General features: G+C 34.2%; 1 long non-coding RNA gene across 1 annotated transcript; it reads right to left on the bottom strand.

Moving 5' to 3' along the window:
* Window positions 1–6,234: 6,234 nt before the first annotated feature.
* Window positions 6,235–7,747, bottom strand: LOC128528860 (uncharacterized). Its single transcript, XR_008360992.1, has 3 exons — window positions 7,665–7,747; window positions 6,671–6,748; window positions 6,235–6,445 (listed from the first exon to the last, which is right to left on the bottom strand). It is a non-coding gene; the product is annotated as an uncharacterized LOC128528860 (long non-coding RNA).
* Window positions 7,748–8,147: the final 400 nt, after the last annotated feature.

Here is an 8,147-nt window from a genome sequence, read left to right as displayed (position 1 = left end):
TAAACTTCTGAACCTGCTGTAATTCTAAAATAATTAATTAAAGTTCAATTAAACATGTTTGTTAAGTCCTCGGACTTAAACACATAGACCTCGGATGTGACCTGACCCCCCAAAAAATATTTTTTTTTATTTAAAAATAAAATAAAATAAAACTCATTCATTCTGACAAAATGTGTAAAGCCATGAAAACAGACGGAATATTTTTTATTAATGGTGTACGTGAGCTTTTGTTTTTTAATGTAGTTTGTAGAGTGTCTAAAACAAAATATATTAATAAATTATTACTGATATTTAAATTGATTTTGTTAAATTTGGATACATATATTTTCACGAATGTTAAAATGAATAAAAAAAAATCCAGGACGAATTTTTAATAAAATATTTTGATTACTGTTAACAGATTTTACACATACAGTACCACTGACGCCACTGAAATGGGATTTTTTTCTGACTTTTGTACATCTGTATTTTTCAAGATTAATTGACTAAAGTGACAAAATTTATTTGTAAGACTTTTTTAATTCCTTTCACAACATTTTGAGCTTGAATCAAAAGTTCAAAGTGTCTCATGACCAAAACATGCAGTAAAATAAATTAAATTTAACACATAAATGCATTATATACAGTATATATCTAAACTGACACAAATATTTCCCCAGTTTAAGGTTATACAGGTCTGTTATACTGAAGTAATACATCACATACACTAAATAAGCTGTCAGGTATATATTACATTTACAGCATTCTTTAAAAATAACAATACTGCATTTCTTGTATCTCTGACCTCTGACAAAAATGTTCTGTCCACTCCAGAGCTTTCTTTTTTGTCTCCGGTGTTTGAGATGTCATGGGTGGATTTTGCTTTCTATTCTCATAAGATTCTGTTAGAAGATAATTGTTCTTCAGCTCAATTTTCAGAGAAGTTTTCAGCATTTGTGACGTAAGACTGAGGTGTGTTGTAAATATAAGTGGAGGTGTTGTATTGGGATCTCTACAGTGATCAAGCTTGCTGCTATATTATTGTGTGTGGTATTGTATGTGCTTTTAGCAGGGTCTATGCAGTTGATAAGTCTGTAGGAGTCTGTGACGGTGAATTACTGCCTGGTTTGGAGACTGTTCTTCCATCCAGTACTTTGATGGCATGTTTGGCCCATGCATCCTCTGGATCAGAGCATATTGTAATGTTGTTTCTCAAAACAAACCTGTAAAATGACACTTTCAATAGTTAGTTAATGTATTTTATGTTACGCGTAGTCAATGTCCTGGTATTTTTTTCTACAGACAACTGAAAAAATTGTTTGACATTTTGTCATGAAATCTTACTTGCCTTACAGCTTTGATAGGGCATAGTGGTGTGTTTTGATGAACGTAGTCAGCAATTTCTGTAATTCTGACTTTGTTTGTGCTGGTTTTTGTACAACATGTTATTGGTTTTCCATGTCCTGTTGGAGGAAGAAAAATATTTCAAATGGAAAATGAATATTTTTACTAATTAAAAATATTATCTCTTATAAAATAATACTCTTAACATTATACACTTTCTCTCTCTGAAACTCACTGTGTGTAAATACTCACTCGTAATCACACTGAAGATCTCCTGCAGGGCTAAAAGCATCCAGACAAAGTAATTCAGCTTCATCTTGTCCTCTCACACACTCTCACCTCTACTGTATACTCCTAAAAGACAAGGGCAAGACTTTTAATGTAAAAAAAGTTCAGTAAATCTTACTTGCCTTATAGCTTTGATAGGACATAGGGGTTTGTCCTCATGAATGTATTTAACAATTTCTGTATTTTCTTTGTGCTGGTTTGTGTACAACATATTAAATGCTTATGTCATGCTGGAGAAAAAAATATATATTTCAACTACTAATTGAATATTTGTCCAATAATAAAAAAAAAAAAAACAATGTGGGTTGATCAATGTATTTTCCAACTTCTTTAACTCTAACTCTATTTGTTTTTGTTTTTTTCACAACATTATTCTGGGTGGCCATGTCCTGCTCTAGAAAACTAACTAATATTCAAAAATCACGTTTGTCCATGGATTAAGGAAAGAGAAAAAAAAATAAATAATACATTTGAGAAACATGATTAAACATAATGTATGTAATAAACAGCATTGCTAATATTTTATAGTTGCGCATACGTTGGTACACCTTTTTTTTCTCTTACAGATTTATGATATCATCACACAATCTATATATTATAATTTAGCAAGTCCAAGCAAAGCAAATAGAGAACGTGTGTTAACTACTACAGAGCTGAAAAGACAAAAAACATTAAAACTCACTTAACATGACAACTGACCACTGCATGAAAAACAACAACACGGCAAAGTGATTCAACTTCATTTTGTTCATTCGTTCTCTACACCAAACTATATACAGTATGTGAGTAACCCTCTGTTAGCCCACAAGGTCAGCAGGTCTCGCCCCTCTCCACGTCACAGCTTTAGCTTTTCTGATAGCTACTGCACGCACTGCAACCAAACCAAGCAATCAACTTTTTATTCTTTTCTTCTTGCTAATTTAATAATCCACTTCATTCTTGTTAGATTTTTTCACATTGTCTATAGACTTAATCCACATCAGAATTTCTATTTTCATCTACTGTATGTGAGCTATAATTATATTTTTTAACCAAAATGATAAATATCGTTCCTGTTAAGAAGGTTGTTTCTTGGACAAATCAATGGATAGTTTGCAGAAAAGGTAAAAAATTAAAGTCTCACCAAAATTTAAACTGACTTTTCTTAAACACAGATAAATGTATTTTCTGTGTAGCACTTTGGCTGAGAAGTGTAAGTCTAACTATTCTTTAAAAAATCCCTCTTATGAACATATAAACAGTTTAAGAAGTGCATCTTACTTTATATTACATTACATTCATATTCAATGCACGTACACAAAACAATGTCATTAGAAATATTTTTTGGATAAAACTATGCATAGGCTTGTCATTGTATAGTAGAAGCAGTACCATTCTTCTTATAACTCAGTCTGTTGACAAAAAATAAATAAAAAAATTCATCCAGAGCTTGGTGTAATTTCTTTGGTATTTGTGATACTATAAAAATAAGTTGGTTGGTTTTTGTGGTGTTTCATGGTTTGGTCTTTTGTGGCAGCTGGTTGATTATCTGAGAAAATTCCAGCACCTGTAATATATGATTGATGTATGTTGTAGATGCTGTGCGGTCAGTTATGATTGCTTTCTGTATCTTTCTTTGACTCCGGTTTAGATATTGGTATTGTTGGGTGTTTTCAAGCACTCCTTCAATAAATTATCTTTATGTTGTTCTTCGAGTTATTGTTCATAGTGAACGATACAGTGAGGTACAGTGCATTGCAAAAGTATTTATACTTCTTGAACCTTTCCATATTTTGTTACAATATAACCACAAGGTGAATGGTTAATTTTATTGGAATTTTATGTGATAGACCAACACAAAGTTGCACATATTTGGGAAGTGGAAGGAAAAGGATAAAAAGTGCGGCATGCATTTGTATTCAGCACTTTTTGCATCTGGCCCTTATGAAAGCGGGCCAAGTAGAAAGCCATTATTGAAAGAAAGCCATAAGAAGTCCAGTGTGCAGTTTGGGACACAGCAAACATGCGGAAGACAGTGCTCTGGTCAGATGTGACCAAAATGTGAACTTTTTGGCCTTAATACAAACACTGCACATCACCCTGAACACACCATCTCTACTGTGAAACATGGTGCTGGCAGCATCATGCTGTGGAGATGCTTTTTTTCTTTCCCATTGACAGGGAAGCTGTTCAGACTTGATGGGACGATGGATGGAACCAAATACAGGGCAATCTTAAAAGAAAACCTGTTAGAGTCAGCAAAAGACTGGAGACTGGGGTGGAGGTTTACCTTCCAGCAAGACAACAACCCTAATCATACAACCAGGGTAACAATGGAATGGTTCAGATCGAAGCAAATTTATGTGTCTTAGAATGGCCCAAGCAAAGTCTAGATCTACATTCAATTGAGAATCTTTGTCAAGACTTGAAAATTGAGGTTCACAGACACTCTCCATCCAATCCAATTGCCAAAAATGGTAGAGCAAAGCTGGTAGAGACACACGCCAAAAGACTGGCAGCTGTAATTGCAGAAAAATATGGTTATTCTAGTTATTATAAAGTATTGACTCAGTGGGGCTAGTTACAAATGCACTCCACATTTTTCAGATATAATAATTTTTTTTTTTTAAACATATATTATTTTCCATCTATTTGACAAGTATGTGCCACTTTGTGTTGGTCTATCACATAAAATCATAATAAAATAAAATTATGTTTGTGGTTGCAACATAACAAAATGTGAAAAAGTTCAAGGGGTATGAATAGTTTGGCAAGGCGCTATGGCTCCACCAGATGTGAAATATGTGTCGCAGAGCAAAATAACTGGTTAAATGAATAAACAAATCTTAATCTGTTTATAATAAATAGTGTCTGTGGAACTGTTGTGTAAAAGCAATACCTCATGTAAGGTCATGCTGATTTGCTGAATATCAGTACAGTTGTTTATATTCACCACAACAGCACTCCCTCTCGTGCATTGCTTAAGTATAAAGTTTTAGAAATGTTGGTAAATGTCCACAACTGACTGTGCCATGGTGAAGACAAAATTTTATTCATTACCATTTATAAATTTAGCTCAAATTCAAAGCAGCATACCACTGAGCCCTCTAACACAGGATCCACCACCGTGGTAGGACCTCCAGTCAACATTCACACATGCACCTTCACATCCTTGGTGAATGCTGTAAATGTAAATAGCTATGGAACATTTGTGAATGCCAATTAGCCTGATCAGCATGTCCTTAGACTGTAAAAAGAAATTTTAGTACTTGGAGGAAACCCACCAAAAATGGGTAGAACATGCAAAGTCCATGAACATAGATCATGAGGTGGGAATCGAACCCAGACCCTCGAGGTGCAATAACAACAAAAATCTTAGTAAAAATTATAAAATTTATAAAAGTTTTAACTCACTACCTTCAATATTTTGAGACAATCTCTAGATATGTAGTTCATAGAGTGCCGAATACCCAAATAAATCGTACTGGTATTCAAAAACATTCTATTTTCGGAACTTGAGAATTTTGAGGATAAAATGTTTTAGAATATCCGTGCAGCATTTTGGTTAAGAGGTTTCTAGAAATGACAGAACAACAACAACAACAACAACAAATAATTGACTTAAAAAATGATGCTTGTTGTCATGTTTAAAGGCTATGAAAAGAAAAATACAATTCCTGTCCACACAACTAGGAAACCATGTGACTACAAAATGTGTAAGAACACATTTACACATTATTAAGCATATTTAATTGACAGCTGTAAATTCATCTTAATATTAATAGTTAAAATTACAGCACTGTGCGTCATGTATCTTAGATTATTGATGAAAATGTTCTATCCAGCTGTGGGCTTCTCCTGTCTTCTTCCATGTTTGGAATACTACACGTCTCCCTTTCCTGTTGGAAAGAAGTAGTTTCTTCAAGTTTATTTTAGTGTCCAATCCTTAAAAGAAACTTGTAGCTTGTTACAGTATATAACTGCATTACCTGGAAGCCTTTGGAACCAAATTGTCTTATGCACATTAAAATATTCTATATAACATTTTTAAGAATATGAAACGTATGCTTATTTAAAGGACTCTCACTTGCTTCACAGCTGTAAAATAATATGATGTATTTCATGAACGTAACTTTTCATTTCGGCAGCTCTGACTGATTACAGTTACTAGTTTAATTGAGATAATCAATTAATTCATTATGACAAAATGTGTAGAGTAGTATTTTTTTTTTATGAATTGTGTACGTAAGATGTTAATCTTAAATGTAGTTTTTAGAGTGTCTAAAACAAATTATGTAAATTAATTATTACTGATATTTTAAATCTGCGATAGTTTGGCACCCTGTCCAGGGTGTACCCCACCTCGTGCCCTAAGTCTCCTGGGATGGGCTCCAGCCCCCCCCCCAATGACCCTGTACACAGGAGAATGCGGTATAGACGATGAGTGAGTGAGTGATATTTTAAATTAACTTTTACTATATATGTATACATACAGTATAAATCACAAAAATATATCCAAGAAGGTAAAAAAATCATATATAAATGTATATATTTTAACCTTGCAGAGACTCAAGATTAAACACTATCTTTTTTATGTTCTCTTATCAAATAAAAACATTTGGCCAACCTTCTACACACATGTTACTCCTCAGGTTCATCTGTGTTCTCCGAAGTCCCTTCTTCGTTTTCTTTCCCAAATATCTAACTGACCATGGAATTTTCTTTTTTTCGAAGGTGTTTCTGGTGGTCACACATGGTGGGCATGCAACCTGTGGTTTAACATCCACTGTGGACTGCAGTTCTTTGTCTGAGGCTGTATAAGTGATGTATGTTGTTGTTTCATGTCCATTCCCTCCTGCGGGGAAAAAAATAGAATGAACCTAAATTATAGAATAAACATAATTGCTAATATTTTTTCCTTTTGCACAGACACAAGATTAGACCAATTTTCTTGAATGAATTGATGGTCCTCCCACACATACAGTACTCTCTCTATGTCAGAGTGAAGAGAATACAGAATGCAGGGTTAAATGCTGAACTACTGAGCAGGAGAGAGACGTGTTCGCGTGTTAAACCTCACCTGTCACCCCGACGACTGTCCATTGCATGGCCAACAGTAACACGGCAAAGTAAATCAGCTTCATATTGCCCTTCTTTACTGTGTATTAATACAAAGAAATGAATTATTATCCAAAAAGAGGCTTTTGATGGTTACTGCATGCATTGTGATTGAACCAGATCACAAAATCTTATCAATTAATTTCACCCTGGTTTAAATAACCTGATAATACAAAAGGCTCTAAAGGCCAGCCGTTAAAGGGTTTGATTTATTTATTTATTTTTTGATATTTGAGTTTTACTTTATCATTCTCAGTGTTAAAATCGACCGTGTTTTTACTCAATTCGGTTTTCATATCATATGCATGTCCGCATTAGATGGATTAAAAGAAGAAACAAATACAGTTTCGTGCCATGTGTCATTTGTCATAAAATATAAAAAGCTTAAGCTATATGCTTGATTTTTTTTTATAATTTTTTCCCCCTAATTTAGTCGTGGCCAATTCCTCCCAGTCACTAGGGTGCTCCCACACCTGAGAGAGCTCGGCCAATCACCGCTCTCCAGACCTCCAGCCACATTATAATGTGAACCTCTTTAATTACTGTAATTGTGCATTATTTTGGATAGGGTATTGTTTGGAAATGCCTTATGAAGCATCCAAAATACTTCCAAAGCACTCCAACGCATAACAATTCTAACAGATATAACACTCGTAGATGAGCATTAGCGACTCTGGCAGTTTTTTATGTCCCTTAACTTACTGAATACTGAAGCACCGCTACTCCTTAACTATTAAACAAGTCTGTTTTTTTCTTTCTCTAACTTTTATTAGAGAGGGTGGAGCTGCACGGTTATAAAGGGTTACCTGGCTAACTCCTGTACAAGTGTGGTAACATTAAGCTTTACATTAGCTAAGATCACCTCAGTAATGTATAATGATAAGAGGAAACACACAAGTCTCGTGTAAACAGTGTTAACTATATTAAAGTGGAATATATTTTATTTAAATACTTACAAAAATGAAGAGTTCACAAAACAGCAATCTTCACCTCCTTAGTGCAGTTTGATAGCGTCAGTGTGTGTGTGTGTGTGTGTGTGCCCGCGATCTTATAAATCACGTGATTGCAGCTCAATGAAGGTAAATCGCTGGTTCAACTAGTTTATTCAGTCTGTGCCTCTAAAGCGTTTAAGAACACAATGTTACCTGTCTCAACAAATACCACTGTAAGAATTTGCGCCAGCAATGCAATATTAATTTATTCAACATTTATCGAGAATATATAGATATAATAATATATTTATAGTGAACATGTTATGATGAAAACTGAATTTGACTTATTAATATTTATTCATTTATTTCATGCATTTACTTACTCTCACTCTTACTCATCATCTATACGGCTTTATCATGTATTCAGGGTCGAGGGACGCCTGCAGCCTATAACAGGAGACTTAGGGTCACGAGGCGGGGTTCACCATGGATGTATGGTGCCAATCC

Source organism: Clarias gariepinus, chromosome 1 (genome assembly GCF_024256425.1).
Source record: "Clarias gariepinus isolate MV-2021 ecotype Netherlands chromosome 1, CGAR_prim_01v2, whole genome shotgun sequence".
Taxonomy (NCBI): Eukaryota; Metazoa; Chordata; class Actinopteri; order Siluriformes; family Clariidae; genus Clarias; species Clarias gariepinus.
Note: the sequence above shows the minus strand (reverse complement) of the source record. Positions and strands in the feature narration are given on the sequence as shown.